This window comes from Leucopleurus acutus (assembly GCF_964270905.1).
Source record: "Leucopleurus acutus genome assembly, chromosome: 1".
In the NCBI taxonomy this organism is placed as follows: domain Eukaryota; kingdom Metazoa; phylum Chordata; class Mammalia; order Artiodactyla; family Delphinidae; genus Leucopleurus; species Leucopleurus acutus.
In genome coordinates, this window is record NC_139142.1 from 197,219,906 (window position 1) to 197,236,427 (window position 16,522).

A 16,522-nucleotide genomic window follows, 5' to 3' on the forward strand; every position below is an offset into this window, starting at 1 on the left:
TGGCACATGTATACAATGGAATAGTACTCAGCCATAAAAAAAGAATGAAATAAAGCCGTTTGCAGCAACATGGATGGACCTAGAGATTACCATACTAAGTGAAATAAGACAGGCAGAGAAAGACAAATATCATATAGTATTACTTATATGCAGAATCTAAAAAAACAATACAAATGAACTTATTTACAAAACAGAAATAGACACACAGATATAGAAAATACACTTATGGTTACCAAAGGGGAAACAGTAGGGGAAGGATAAATTAGGAGTTTGGGATTAACAGATATACACTACTAAGTATAAAATAGATAGACAACAAGGACCTACTGCATAGCACAGAGAACTATATTCAATATCTTACAATAAACTATAATGGAAAAGAATCTGAAAAAGTATATATATAACCGAATCACTTTGCTGTACACCTGAAACTAACACAACATTGTAAATCAGCTATACTTCAATAAAAAAATAATAGGAGTGCTACAGATATTCTTTCAACATAATAGCATGCAGGGGCTGCCTGCAGGATCGTTACTCTGGGAGTTGTGAAAAGGCCTTTTACTGCGCAGAGGTCTCCTTCCCCTTGTCTCTCCTTTACTTGCCCGATTGATGCCCCTTTAGCAGGGAGTGTTCATGGAGCTGAAGGATCCCTTCGCTAGAGCAAGAAGTGGGATGCGAAGGGGAGGAGGAGAGGAAGGAAAGGCCGAGGGATCTGGGGGGTGGGCAAGAAGAGACTGGAAATCTAAGGAGAAAGAGGGTTTTCTTCTGACAGGGGTTAGCCATTCCCCCCCACTCCCAACACATAGCATGCATGTTTGTCTGCATGTGTGTGCGTGTCCACACACACACGCACACCCCCCAGTGAAAAGGCATGGGGAGGGGAGGCTTATGGGAAGTGGTAAGGAAGGTATTCTCAGATATCCCACCTCCCCTCGTGGACTACGTAATAGGAGAAAACGCACTTTAAATTGGACTTAAAAGACAATTTCCTGCATTTTTCTGTCCCCCATGTGAGTGTGAGCATCTGAGCTAGAGCCACACCTTCCCCCTCCTCTCTCCAGCCCCCCCAGGGGTGGGTCGAGCCCAGGTATGTTATTATTACTACTGCTGTAATTATTTCGATGTGAATGCAAGGATTCCCCCATTGAAGTCCATGGGAGATCTGGATTTCCATGGGTGATCAAAGTGCAGACACAAGGTGTGAAAAATGGAGGTCAACTTGGGGTTAATCCTCCCTGGAAATGTGTTTCTACGTTTGAAATCAACCTAATCTAAATAACGATTAGAAAAGGCAGTCACTCTTGGAGACTGAGTTGCATCTCCCTCATCCCCAAGGCTCTATCTTCTGTGGAGCCTCCCTCCCCCCACTGCCAGACTGGCTCAGGCCATTAATCTCTTACCTCTGCCATGTGGATTTGAAATCCTTTTTAAAAGAGATTAGCACAGAGAAAGATTATTGAAACTAATTCAGCTCCCCCTACTCCTTCCAGGAAGAAGAGAACACGGCACTTAGCCTCTTGTCTATTTCAGCGTGACGTGATTGTGCAGAGTCCTGGCTTTGACATCATTCTCAGTCAGCTGCATGTACTGAGAGCAAATTCGAGTCACTCACAGATACCGGGGTAGCAGCTGGCTCCACACTCAGCTTTCGTGAACAACTCCCTTCTTTCCAAATCCAGGGCAAACAGTTCACGAACTCTTGGGATGAGCTGTGAATGGGACAGAAATTAAGTAGAAACCCGGGGAAGGGGTAGCCTGAAACGTAGTCTATTGAGGGGGTGAAAGGGAGTGTGGGACTCACATAAGGGCTTTGCCGGGGTGCCCGTGGTTTCAGCAATAGTTGGGAGTAATGCTGTAGAAGTTAAAAAATAAAGGGGTTTTACAAAAACAAAACAAGGATATATGTATTTTAGAATGAAAGCCAGACTCCACCTGAGTTTGGTATAGCATTCTGTTACTAATACTCCAATTAATCTCATTTTCAATATTGATTTTAAAGGCTGAAGGGTTTGTATGTTTGGATGATTCCATGATGAAAATCTTTACTGGGGACTCAGTGATTGCTATGACCCAGAGGGCTGTCCCAGCCAAAGCTGACTTTCCTGTAATAGCCCCTGGAAATACCTGATGCTTAGAAGCCAGAGGAAATTAAGCTATACTTAAAGTATTTGCAGGGAGAACATCTAAAAATGCAGAGGCAACTTGGATATGCAGCAACCAGACTACTCTAGAATGAGAGATGACTTCCGGTTTAATGCCTGCCTAATAAACTGTGGAAGGCCCAGAAACAATGCTGTTTGCTACTTTTTTATGCAGCAGCATTTGAACCAGTGCTTCATGGTATCCTTAAAGAATGGTAAATTCTCCACCCTGAACTAGACTGCGAGTTTTCTCCCACTGTCTCTTCTCCCCTTCTTTCGTACTGATGAATTACTGGCTGAGCTGGAGGCCTGGTAGCTGGGTGTGGCCATGTGACCAAGACAGGCCAGCAGTTTACAAGTGAAGTGAGGCATACAACTTCCTCCTTTGTGCTTCCTGGTTATGTCCTTAAAGGGCAGGGGCATGACCTTCTCTTGCCCTCTGTTCTGCAAGCTAATAGGAAGGTGTGATAGAGCAACCAGCTTGAAACATGAGATAGAAACTGTTTTGAGGTTGGCAGAGCACACAAAAGAATAACCTGGATCTTTGATGATTATGTGGCTTCCATTCCAACCCTGGATTGCCTTCCCGGACTTTTATGTGAAAGAGAAATAACCTACCAGCTTTTTAAAGCCATAGTTGTTTTGATCTCTCTCTTACAGGAGCCAAACCCCTGTCCTAACCTGTATATTCACATCTTGGGCTTACAACGGATGCGAACTGCGGTTATTGGCTCAAGAGAAGACTGTGTCCTTTCTTGTTTTAATTAATTATTTTATTTATTTATTTTTAATTTTTATTTATTTTTTGGCTGTGTTGGGTCTTTGTTGCTGCGTGCAGGCTTTCCCTAGTTGTGTCGAGCGAGGGCCACTCTTCGTTGTGGTGTGAGGACTTCTCATTGCAGTGGCTTCTCTTGTTGCGGAGCACAGGCTCTAGGCATGTGGGCTTCAGTAGTTGCAGCAGTGGGCCGAGTAGTTGTGGCACATGGGCTTAGTTGCTCTGCGGCATGTGGGATCTTCCCGGACCAGGGCTCAAACCCATGTCCCCTGCATTGGCAGGTAGATTCTTAACCAGTGCGCCACCAGGGAAGTCCTGTGTCCTCTCTTGCTTTCCTTTTCAACACGTATTCCATGTGTATTCCTATGGCAATTTCAACACAAATGGTAGGTTTTAATGTCATATTATTTCAGTGTTTTTTGATTTGTGGCTTTCTAGGAAGCCAGGCACCCATAGAAAGCTATGTTTTTATTCTTCTGTGATGAAACAGATGACCCTGTGGATTCATCTTCAGATGTTTGTTGAGTGCATGTTCTAAACTAGACTGAGTCTCAGATTTATGACAAACGGTGCATGACATGCAAAGAAAATGCTCTTTGTTTTTTAACTTTTTATTTTATACTGGAGTATACCTGATTAACAATGTTATGATAGTTTTGGGTACACAGCAAAGGGACTCAGCCATACATATACACGTATCCATTGTCCCCCAAACTCTCCTCCCATCCAGTCTGCCACATAACATTGAGCAGAGTTTCCTGTGCTATACAGTAGGTCCTTGTTTGTTAACCATTTTAAATATAGCAGTGTGTACATGTCAATCCCAAGCTCCCTAACTATCCCTTCCTCCCATCCTTCCCCCCGGTAACCACAGGTTCGTTCTCTAAGTCTGTGAGTCTGTTTCTGTTTTGTAAATAAGTTCATTTGTATCATTTCTTTTTAGATTCCACATATAAGGGATATCATATATTTCTCTCTCTCTGTCTGACTTACTTCACTCAGGATGACAGTCTCTAGGTCCATCCATGTTGCTGCAGATGGCATTATTTCATTCTTTTTATGGCTGAGTCGTATTCCATTGTGTATATGCACCACATCTTCTTTATCCATTCCTCTGTCAGTGGACATTTAGGTTGCTACTAGGTCTTGGCTATTGTAAACAGTGCTGCAGTGAACATCGGGGTGCATATATCCTTTCCAACCATGTTTTTCTCTGGATATATGCTCAGGAGTAGGATTTCAGGGTCATATGTTAGCTCTAAGGAAAATTCTGTTTTGTGCTGACAAGCACTTAAGTTGGTTGCAAGGGAATTTCTAGGAGGAAAAGATAGTGCCATGCAAGATTTCAAAATTTCTTTCCAACTTTCTCAAATTTCCATTTTTAAACTCAGCTTACTATAATATAGGCAAGTAAGGAACATAGTCTTGCACCAGAAGGATGTTTCATTCAGAAATTCAGCTTTATGTGGACCATTAGAGACATAACTAAGATTTCTGTGTGTTCGTGAACCCAGAAGTATGCAAGGGTTTTACATGTGTAAGCTGGCGAGTGCTCACAATATGAGGTGGGTAGTACACCTTGCTATTATCTCCATGTCGTGGATGAGGAAACTGACACTCAGAGAGGGTGAGGGACTTGGTAAAGTTTACACACCTAGTGGTGGCACAGTCAGGACTTGAATCCTGGTCTGACTTCTAGACTCCAAACTCTTAACCTGACTCCATCCTACATATTTATGCACATGCTTAAACCAATGGAATTTTTGTGGTGTTCCTAATAGCTTTTTTCTCTGGCTCAGCGATCGTTACACTGTTTTTACATGGCACTTGTAAATGTCTTGTTGCTAATGTAAGGAAGTTCATAGGCAAGAAGCCAGGAAAAAATTCTAATAGTAGAATGATTACATCAGTGTTGTCAATACGTAGAAATATTTGACTTTGGTTGTTTCTGACAGTGGGAGATAATTGATAGCACTGAGAGAGAGATTTTAACAGCAATTAGCCTCACTATAACTAAGTGACATCACGATACAGCAATGAATTAATTTTTTTTGAAACAAATATGTGAAAAAATTAACATTGTGTTATTATGCCTGGGCTCCTGTTGATGAGAACATCTTTAGAACTCTCATTTCTAAATAAAAAAGCCCTCAATGACTATGCTAATTGAATGAATATTCTTTATGGGCCAAATATTGGTCTTCCTAAGGCATCCTTTTGGAACAATAGCATTCAGGAAAAAGACTAGTGAACAAAGTGAGTGTATAAGCTAAAGAATTCTATTTTATTCCCTATATGAAACATAGGTTTAAAGTAATGAGTCTAATTTTCTCATGTGTGAGTAGCTCTGAGGGCACAGTTGCATAAAGGTTTTAAGTATGACAGTAAGAGTAGAATAATAGTATAGTTTTTTTAACTTAAATTTTCAAATTTTTATTCCCCCCACCATTGTTCTTTTGTAAGTGAAGTATAGCTGATTTACAGTGTTGTGTTAGTTTCAGGTGTACAGCAAAGTGATTCAGTTATACAAATAATACATCTAGTTTTTTCAGATTCTATTCCCTTATAGGTCATTATAAAATACTGAGCATAGTTCCCAATTGTATAGTTCTTTGATAACTACTTTAAAGGAATCATTGGGACACAGTGGGCCTTTGGGATGCTTTTTTATTTTTAAATAAATTTATTTATTTATTTTTGGCTGTGTTAGGTCTTCGTTGCTGCACACAGGTTTTCTCTAATTGCAGCGAGCAGGGGCTACTCTTTGTTGCAGTGCGCGGGCTTCTCATTGTGGTGGCTTCTCTTGTTGCGGAGCACGGGCTCTGGGTGCATGGGCTTCAGTACAGTAGCTGTGGCACGTGGGCTCAGGTGTTGTGGCTCGCGGGCTGTAGAGCGCAGGCTCAGTAGTTGTGGCGCACGGGCTTAGTTGCTCTGCAGCATGTGAGACCTTCCCAGACCAGGACTCGAACCCATGACCCTGCATTGGCAAGTGGATTCTTAACCACTGTGCCACTAGGGAAGTCCCCAAGATGCTTATTTTTAAAAAGTAACAAATAGCAGAAAATGTATTCATTTGACAGTATGGCTGAAGAAACTGATAGCTTTCTCTTTGGCTAAAATTCTTCCAGCAACCAAATTGCTTATCTGTTTGTGACCCAACTGGTTACTGAATAACCAGTGGAAAGCTGCCCTTTCTCTACTTCTCTATTTTAGGCTTAAAAAAAAAAAATCCGGCAATCTTCACAGGAAGGCTCTGTGCATCCTGAAAAGTTACTGGTCTTCCTGTTTAATTCCCCTCTGTTCTGAGAAATACGTGAGATATAGAACTTAGTGCTAAAGGGATGTGACAGGCATCTGAAGAGGTGACAGAAGCTCAGTTTCCAAAGGGCACAGTGCAGAACTTTTGTTACTCTTATTCCACATGTGTGACAGCGGTGCCGTCTGCCCACGTGAATATCCAAGACCGACAAATGACAGCCCAAGAGGATTGAGTCCGATAAGAACGAAGTTGATTGCCCGGAGCCATCTGCCAGCTGAAGTCTGTTGATAAGCGCTCCATACATTGTAACATGAACAACCCATCCTCCAGTTTCAGAGGGAAGCCAGCTATACCCACCGCATAGATAGCAGTCTCAGATTCTCCAGTCTGGAGGGAAAAGGTTATAAATAAGTCTCTTCTTTCTCCTTGAGCTAGCTGCTGTGCAAAGGGAACTGGCAAAGCAGTGACGTTGGTCACCCAAATCGCTCCTGGTTTCTGCCAGTCACTCTCCCTAAGAGTGAAAACCAAACTCTTTCCAAGTCACAGAGCGGTGTCACGTCAAGATCGTTAATCACTGTTCCTAGCGCCGGAGGATCCTTTGGTTAATGGCGTGACTTCCTGAGCCGGGCTTCTCACTATCGGCAGGATTTATGCCTCATTATCCTCTTGGCTAAAGAGTTCCTCAGGTTTCATAAGGTTTCCCTCTTCCCACAGGATGAGGAGGAAGAGGACGCCTCCCATTCTGCCTTGTGCTTTGCTTTTTCCTTTGAATTGTGAGTGATCTCTGCTCTTCGCCCTCGTCAGCCATTGCTATAATTGATGGGTCCCTAGATTTATTGGTTCAATTAAGGCTGTGTCTACATGACACTAACTGGTGGGCTTGGTCTAGTTCCTGATGGAAGCAGTGAATTGGGTGATGAAAAAATTGATCTGATTGCTGATCAATTGACTAGAGCCCGTCAGAGTAGCCCCTGAACTGTGAGTAAATAACCCAGGGAATATTCTGTGACAGTGCTATGGACAAGAAATCTGGAACCTTTACAAAATATCTCCTTGATGTGATTGATGCCTCTGCACCACATGCTGCTATGGTGTAGCAATTCTAGTCTTGTTTCTGCCAAGTCAATGTTCTCGTATAACTATCTGTCTATTATTTTCTGTTAACCAGCTGTGTGGGTCAGTAAAATATGAGTTTTGGGAGTTCAGTCATAACAACCCCTGTTAATGAATGCCTGGTCAACCAAGGTTTTCAGATATGATGTCATAGGCTATCCAACCTTAGGGAAACACTCAGGTTGGAAAAGTAATTGATTTAAAACCAACACTAATGCCATAGCAAACAATGTAGGTAGCCTATCAACTTAGCCTTCCACACTCACAGGACCCCGGTAGATTGGGGTATTTGGTGGTGATGGGCTTGGTGGGTCCTCCCAGCCCAAGGAGTGAACATTGACACAGCAAGTCCACTTCGCTTGCCCAGTCCAGGTTTATACAGGTTCAGCCTTGTGAGATAACTAGTCAAAGAGCTGGAGGGGGAATTGGCTGGGAAGTTTGGAGAAAGTTTTCTGCTCTGTGAAAAGTCCATATTGGGAGGAATAACTGTTCTTTTCTGCCTCTGGATAAGCATCTATGATGAGGTGACGTTGGAAGCTGCTGCACCCATCTTGACACTTTCGGTGGGAAAAGAAGTGTGGATGGCAGTTCCAACAAGTCGAGGATGGAATGTTAACAGAAACGCATACATTGAAGGGCTGAATTGTCGTGGAACCGCCTTGCCTTTGGCTTTTTTTTATTATATGGGATAATAAACCCCATATTGTTTAATGTACCGTTAGTTGAGTTTTCTGCAACTTGCAGAAAACGGTTAGGGTAAAGCTATAGTCTCAGTTCCAATTCAGTTTGGTTGTTCAATAGAGGACAGTCCAAGACACTTAGCTGAAGATAAACTGTCCTTTCACTATATGTAACAGCAAGTGTCATTACTAATATCCCTGATACTCTTGGGTATTGCAGCTGTCAATTAAACAGTTGAATAGGCTGAACTATCATTAAGTTATTTAACTGAGACACATTACATATTTGAAGCAGTTACTGTTTCTTACTTACTTTTCGATGAGGACTAATAATTTTATTTCCCAAAACATTTCTTTTAGAACACAACTGACAATTGACTTAAAGTAAGTCAATAAGTGGAGACACTGCTTGGAGAATTGGGCTTCCAAATTGGGCTGGAAGCATGAGTAGGTTTTATGTCATACCCTCAAACGTGTACTTGGTTTTAACAATCCCTCTCTCAAAGGGTGTATGTTGTGGCTTCCTAAATGTGGATTAATTTTGAGTGTACAAGGGTTACCTTTGTTCATTTCTTTGCTGTATTGATTAAGTCTCACCTTTCTCTGTCTCTGTCTCTCTGTTTCTTTCTCCAGATTTGTATAAACTGAACAAACCTGGAGGGAAATAAATGTTGTGCCTTAGATGTAGGACAGAAAAAACTATTTAAGGCAAATTTGCCTGTAATGGGTGTGGTCTCTCAGCTCCTAAAATGAAGACACCTGTGATTTAGAAGTGATCTTGGGATGAGGTCCTTTTATAGAGCGTGGAACTCCTGTAGATAATAAGTGAACTTTTTCTAGTCGTTAAACGCAAGATTGGAAATTTCATTGGCTTTGGGAAAGACTATTTGGGGTGGCTTTATTCCTTCTCGTTTTGCTACAAGGTGTGCTGAGGGGATCCTGTGAGATTGGATTTCTGATCCAATTTTGGTTTATCAAAAGGGAACAGAGAAATCTCAGAGGGGGAGATTCATACCCAATCTTTTAGTAATTTTCCAGCAGGCTACACTGGGCTGTGGTCATAAATCTCAATAGAAACTTGTTTCCTTCCCTCTGCTGGCAGCCAGCCTCGTTTACTCAGACCATTGAGAGGTGGAAAGCATCCCCAAACCTTCGCTGCCCCCTTCTTGGGAACCAGAAGGTCTCGTAGAGTGGGAGAGAGTACAGCTGACAGTGTCTGTTTTTTCTTGCATAGGACAAACCTCCCTCTGATCTCGACCCTTGACTTTATGGCAGCCAGCCACATCCCGGAAGGAAGAAGCAAGGCGGAGTTGGGGCAAGTCATATTTATCTTAGAGGACCCCAAGCGGGCAGGGAGAACATTCAAACACGAACAGGTATGCCACGGAGCAGAGTGGCGCAGAAATCTGGAAACGGTAATTCAAAAAAAGACACTCTTGAAAGGTCTGAAAATCCCCAAATCTCATCTTTCATAGGCACTAGAAACACTATCAGGAAGATTGCGTGACCCAAGATGAGTTACTTTTATGAGATTGTCTGATGGCTAGGGGAAGGGTGGACGGAAGTCAAAGGATTTGCCTTTCTCATTGGCACCGTTTCCAGTTCCTGATTCCCTGCTTGTTGTGATAACTAAACTGGACTCATGTCGCAGTCTTTGCAGAGCCAACACCAACACTGTGATTAGGGATGTACTTTAGACAGTGCCTTCTCCCAAACAGCTGCCTCGTGTCTTGTTTAGAGAGCATCGCCTTATATAAATCAACAGGAAAATCTCTCTGCCTGTCTCCCGGAGTGAAGGGTAGCCCTGTAACCTCCTTCCCGTGAAATGGAACTGAAATCCTGTGCACGTGCACCAAAGGGCCTGGCTCCTGGCTCTCAGCCGGCCATCTGTTCACTGGACAATGGGACCACCTTGTCTTTGGGGCATACAGATGGGTGGGCATTTTGCTTTCAAATCAGGTCTCATCTGTAAGTTTGTTTTCTCTGTGACAAAGCTTAAACTGCAAACACCTGATTCTAAGGAAGTCTTTCTTTGGGAAATATTTGCTATCCTGGGAAGGTGATGTGCAGATTCTATGCCTCCCATCACTCACCTCTGATTTAAAATTATGAGCTGCTCTTTTCTCTGATCTAGTTTGGTTGGGTGATCATTTTCCTGTGTCTGGACAAGTTGACACTGCAAGTAGAGCTAAAGGATTTTTTCCCCTGTGGTTCTCTGTCTTAAATGAAAAAGGTGCAAATTGCTGAACCTGGAGTAAGGTGGCTTGAATTGGAATTGAAGGTGAATGATTCACCTTCAATGACTCATGGAAGTGAATGATTCCTATAAGGGAAACTCCTTTAAGAGATACTGGAGGATTATTGATGAATAGGTTACTGTTGGATAGTTTTAAATATCCTCTATTATTTAAATTACCCTAACATTGCATTTTTCTTTGAGTACTGTATAGAAATGTATCTCTATAAGTACATCTAATATCTAGTTTAATAAAATAAATACTGTTTAAGTGAAGTCTCGAGGTGTCCCTTTTCCTCAATCTCTGGTAAACAGAGAGAAAAAATCTGATGAACCCAGTATTCACTGCATCTTTTTTTTTTAACATCTTTATTGGAGTATAATTGCCTTACATTGTTGTGTTAGTTGCTGCTGTATAACAAAGTAAATCAGCTATACGTATACATATATCCCCATATCCCCTCCCTCTTGCGTCTCCCTCCCACCCTCCCTACCCCATCCCTCTAGGTGGTCACAAAGCACTGAGCTGATCTCCCTGTGCTATGCGGCTGCTTCCCACTAGCTATCTGTTTTACGTTTGGTAGTGTATCTATGTCAAAGCCACTCTCTGACTTCGTCTCAGTTTACCCTTCCCCCTCCCCGTGTCCTCAAGCCCATTCTCTACATCTGCCTCTTTATTCCTGCATCTTCACTGTAGACTATTTCCCTGCTTTCAGTAAAAGTATCTAGATTTGAAGAAATCACTGTACACAAACAGTGGAAAATCTGATAGATTCCGGGAAAAAAGATCATTAGCTTTATAAACGTACCGAATGTGAGGTTAAACTTAGTAGCAAGAACCCACAAGGCTATTTTCTTTTTTATTCTGTTACTTGTATGTATTTATTGTAACAGCATGCACTCTCTGTAGAACATCTAAAATATTCAGAAAATAACGAGAAGAGAATAAATATCCCTAACAATCCCAATTTCCAGAGATGATAAGAAATACTAAAATTTTGGTATACTTCCTTTCAGTTTTTACATATATTTAATATATATATGTATCATATTATTTATATATGTATTATACATATGTAATAAATATGTATTTATATATAATTACAAAATTTAGCCCATACCTTATATATGCTTTTGTGTCCTATTGTTTTCACAACCTTGTAGTGCTTTTCAATTATTACTTAATTTTCAAGATCCTTTTGGGAATTAGGGGTTGCATGAAGTTGAATGAGAGAATACCTGTGTTCTAGTAGATTGGTCTACATTCCTTTCTACTTCTTTATTCTGCATTATTTAAAGTTGAACTGTTCCCATCAACTAATCATACATATGTGTCAAGATTCCTTCCACCACTGCTCTTACTTTACTAACCTTTACTCTCCTGGTTCTTGGCTCTTTAAGAACCATGGGCTTATATCAACCACTGTCCAGTGCTTAGTAATCTCCAGGAATTCTAGCAAGTGTTTTGAGAGTTCCGTCATTACTTACTTTCTCTTACTCGTATGAACAACATGGTATTTAGCTTCTGGGCTGTCTGTTTAAGTGCAGTAGAATATTCTGCAGCTTATCTGTTATCAGGGCTCTCACCTCTCTGTAAAGCGTCCCCCAGCTGGGAAAGATCTTTTTTGTTGTTTTTCCTCTAAAAAGATGGCAGAAAATGAAACATTTGACCAAGCTGTTTTATACAGTAAACATTTGTCTTATATATATATATCTCATAGAATTTATTTGAGAAAATTTCCTTTTTAGATTTCCTTATTTTAAACGAAGTTAAATTATCTGGATGAAAAACAGAAATTCACTCTACAGTACAGATTTTGGAGATTTAAAAAGAGACTCTCTAGACATTTTAAGATATTTGTGGAATTCATGTGAATAATTTAAAGAAGTAAAGAGTTGAATTTTTCATACTTTCTCTCAACGCCCTGTCACTGTAGTGATGTAATTGTTTTCCTTTTATGTCTTGCATTTTTTTTCTGAATGGGAAGAATAGTCAGCAAAAAAAATCAGGGATGCCCAAAGAGTGTCATTTCCCAGAGTCCAATGTAGACTATACTCTTCTCCTCTTATCACTGAGCTCCTGTCTGCTCGCTAGACACTTCAGGGCCTTTTGATTTCAGGTTGGATTGTGTGGGGGGCATTGTAAGGGAATTTGACCGTAGACAGATTGAAGCAGTTATTCTGCCATCTGTGGTGTGTGAGTCTAGTCAATGGCTACTTTCTTGACCAGCCAATCTGGAAATGGCCCGACTAAATGGGTAATGCAGAGAGCTCATCCCAGGAAATGCGATCTGGCTGGAGCCCTGCCAAAGCACCAGTCTAGGAGTTAGAAGACTTAACTTATAGTCATGGCTCTGCCATTTGGCTGTGTGGCATTGGGCAAAGCACTGTACCTTTCCTGAGATTTGATTTTCTCCTCTGTAAAATGGGAAGATTGATACCATCGTGCCTGCTTTCCAGATTTATGGTGAGAATTCAATGGGAAGATGAGTAGAAAGGCACTCTGTAAAGCACACAGCCCTAGACAGTTCTGGGGTGGAAGTTATTGTTATACAAAGTGTGACAGGGTGCAAGTGGCCAGAAGAGCACACACATTACGTATGATCCAACTAGACTTCTATTGTGTAAGTTACAATTTGTATTCTGTGAATTATATTTATATTATGAGAGTATATGTTTTTGAATTGCCTGAATGATAGTTGCTTGTACAGGTAGATTGAGATATGCCTGAGGTCTGTAAAGACTCGTTTCCTTTGCAGAGGATCTTTTGAGAAGAAAAACAGCTAATATCCTACTATTGTTCTAAGCATGAACACTTTGTTGGTGATGAATCTCAGTTGGAAGGTAGACCCAGAAGTCAGGAGGGTGTGTAGGAAATAATTCCCCTTCGTTGTGAGGGAGATTTGGGGAGAAGGTAGCCTGGGTCTGTAGCCTAATGGATTGCTAAGTCTTCACCAGGAATTCTGGGTAATTCTTTACAGGGCTATTGGCACAGCTCCATAACCACAGACCTCCCACACAAGGTAGACTGCTTCCCCTTACCAGAGAGCAGGTCAGAACACAAGTCTCTAGAGAGAAAATGAAGGGCCTGTGGTGGAATGTTTAGTTCCTTCTCCCAAATGCACTGATAAGTTACTTCACGCAGGTGAGAAATAGTGAGGGACAAAGAGAAGAAAAGAGACGGCATCTTCCGTGCTTCTGATGTCCGTCCATTTGGGAAATGTGGACCAATGTTTGTCACACGTAAGCGCGCACCCTGTCCTCTGGAAGAGAGTGAACAAAAGATGGGGCAAAAGACAGGAGTGTTCCTCTGATGGAGGTCCCTCCACACAGAAACATGTAGAGTAGGAAAGAAGAGTTCCATTTAACAGGGGGCTCAGTTGGTGCCTCACATCAAAGCAATGGTTTGAAATATTCCTCAGGTTATTATCACAGGCTCAACGTCAAGCCACCAGAGAACCACGCACTGTTAGGGATGGAAGGACGTTAACTGTGAATCTTGCCTTAGTTACTTTCCACTCCAGTTAAATTGCATTATAAAGTTTGTGATTGACCTCATTAAGGGAAACATTTCCCCGTGTTCATTTAACTAAAAAGAATTTCCTTTACCATTTCTTAGCATGCTTTTTATGTCACTTTCCATGTTAACATTTAACAATCCTTCATTTTGTGAGGGATCATAACGTCAACAGAAGTGAGTCATGTGAGGTCAGATGACAGATTATGTCTTGAGTCCATGAGGCCGTTCAGTTTATATTTGTTAAAATTAAGGAAGTTCATAATTCTGTATTTTATTATTTTATTTATTTATTTTTGGCTGGGTTGGGTCTTCATTGTTGTGCACGGGCTCTCTCCAGCTGCGGCGAGCGGGGGCTGCTCTTCATTGCGGTGCGTGTGCTTCTCATTCTGTGGCTTCTCTTGTTGCAGACCACGGGCTCTAGGCACGCAGGCTTCAGTAGTTGTGGCACGCAGGCTCAGTAGTTTTGGCGCACGGGCTTAGTTGCTCTGCGGCATGTGGGATCTTCCCGGACCAGGGCTCGAACCTGTATCCCCTGCATCGGCAGGCGGATTCTTAACGAGTGCGCCACCAGGGAAGTCCCTATAATTCTGTATTTTATAAAGGAAGCCACCCTGACTGTAATGTACTTAATCAAACAATGGTTATATGGAGAGCCTATGCCTTTTCTGTGATTTTTATAATTTTTTTTCCCTAAAAGTCACTTCACATAACCTTTAAACTTGAAGTTTTTTTTTTTTTTTGCGGTATGTGGGCCTCTCACTGTTGTGGCCTCTCCTGTTGTGGAGCGCAGGCTCCAGACACACAGGCTCAGCGGCCATGGCTCACGGGCCCAGCCGCTCCGTGGCATGTGGGATCTTCCCGGATGGGGGCTCGAACCCGCGTCCCCTGCATTGGCAGGCAGACTCTCAACCACTGCGCCACCAGGGAAGCCCCTAAACTTGAAGTTCTTAAGAGACTCACTGGAGTCACTTGAACTCCTTGTTCCTCTTCTGAAAGATGTACTATTTAAAATGGGGTCTATGAAATGATGAACCGATGTCTGAAGGTTATACACAATGGCCTGGCCAAAGCCTTGCCATCCTGGTTGCCCCTGATTGAGGGAAGACCTCTTCAAGGGCTGCAGGATCTCATTAAAGCTCTTGGAGGAAAGGGCCATGTCTCATAATTGCAAAAGGAATGTGCATAGAATGATTGAATAGTTTGGCTAACAGAAGTTAAGGGAATCCTCTGGAGAAAAGGAAGGAGAGGGGGAAATGAACAGAGAAGTCAAAGAGAGGAAGAAGTTGTGGAGTGGAGAAACGAAACAGAAAGAAGTTAGGGTGGTTTTGAAACGTATCTGTGCGTTCTGTGACACTCCTCCCGTTGAGGGGCTAAGATGCAGCCGCTCTGCACGTCCAGCCTTTTCTATTTCATGCTCTTCATTTGCAGTTAGTCTCTGATGACTCCTCTTTATTCTTCCGGTAGAGGTTGCCAGACTAGTCTTCCTAATGCGCAACTCTGATCACACTTTTCTCTGGCTCAGACATTCACTGTCTCCCATTATTTCCTGGACCCAGCAAGGGTGGTGCCCTGTCAGCCTGACTCTGTTGGCATCCACTGCTCCCACCCCAAAGACTAAGGTCATTCTCCACGTGGGTCCTTTCATTCTTGTCCTCACGTCTTAGCTCATGCTGTGCCCTCAGAGTACAGTGGAGGTACTCTAGCCCACTTCTCTTCCTGCCAAAGTCTTAGATGTCGTTCAGCTTCCAGCGTGATTCCCCTATAACAGTGTTCCAGCTCCCTCCAATATGCGCTTTCCTGGTAATTTGAAGCCTATAACACTGTCAAAAAGGTGTCATTTATGATAAGATCATATTCTAACTTGTATTTTATTTTGTATACTTACTTATTCTCACCTTCCTCTGACTGTATATAAGGTCTATGAGGGCATGAAGAGGGCTTTACTCTTATTTCCATCGTAAGGAAGATTCTGGTAGAATGCTAAGCACCCAGTACTCAAAAATTATTCCTTAAATGAAATTCTCCCTTTCTCTTTTGGTACTTTATGAAACTGCCAGTATCGTTGAAGAGCCTTTATTCCTTCCTTTCCTTGCTTTTAAAAATGATTTTCACAAAGCACAGTGTCACATTTTTAAAGATAATTTAACATCAAATTTATTGTTCTTAGATGTAATATATGCATAGTTTGAAAGCTAAATAAACTGGTAACAAAAGAGTGAGTAGGCCTGTGCCTCTGCCTTCATTTTTTCCACCCCAAACCCCTTTACAGAAACAAATACTTACAACTTTCAGCTATTTCATATGGTTTTTAACAAGAGGTGCTATTGGACTCTAGTCCCCATTGATATAGCCATATCCATATAATCCTAAAGCACTGTAACCTTAAGAAATGACTTTAAAAGATAATAAAATCTGATATGAAAGCAAAATTGAAAAATATAGGAAATATTCTTCTTTGGACGAGTTGGAGCCCTGAAAATGTAGATTCACGTGACTGTCTCTGTGACCTGACCTGAGTGCAAGGATAGTAAACAAGAGACTCTTGCTAGATCTTTCCAGATTGCTTTCCAGAGAATTGACACCAAATTACACCAAAGGAATGACTCTAATGGAAAACTCTGTCTTCTCAATAAAATGATGATTTTGAGGTGTGTGTTAGGAACGATTCCTCATTCTCAAATATCCTGAGATTATAGCCAGTGAGCTTTAGGTGAACTCTGGGTAAGATTTTAGAGTGAATTATTAAAACAATGACTTGTGAGTTCTCCAGTAAGAAACTGGCCTTCACCAGCTTC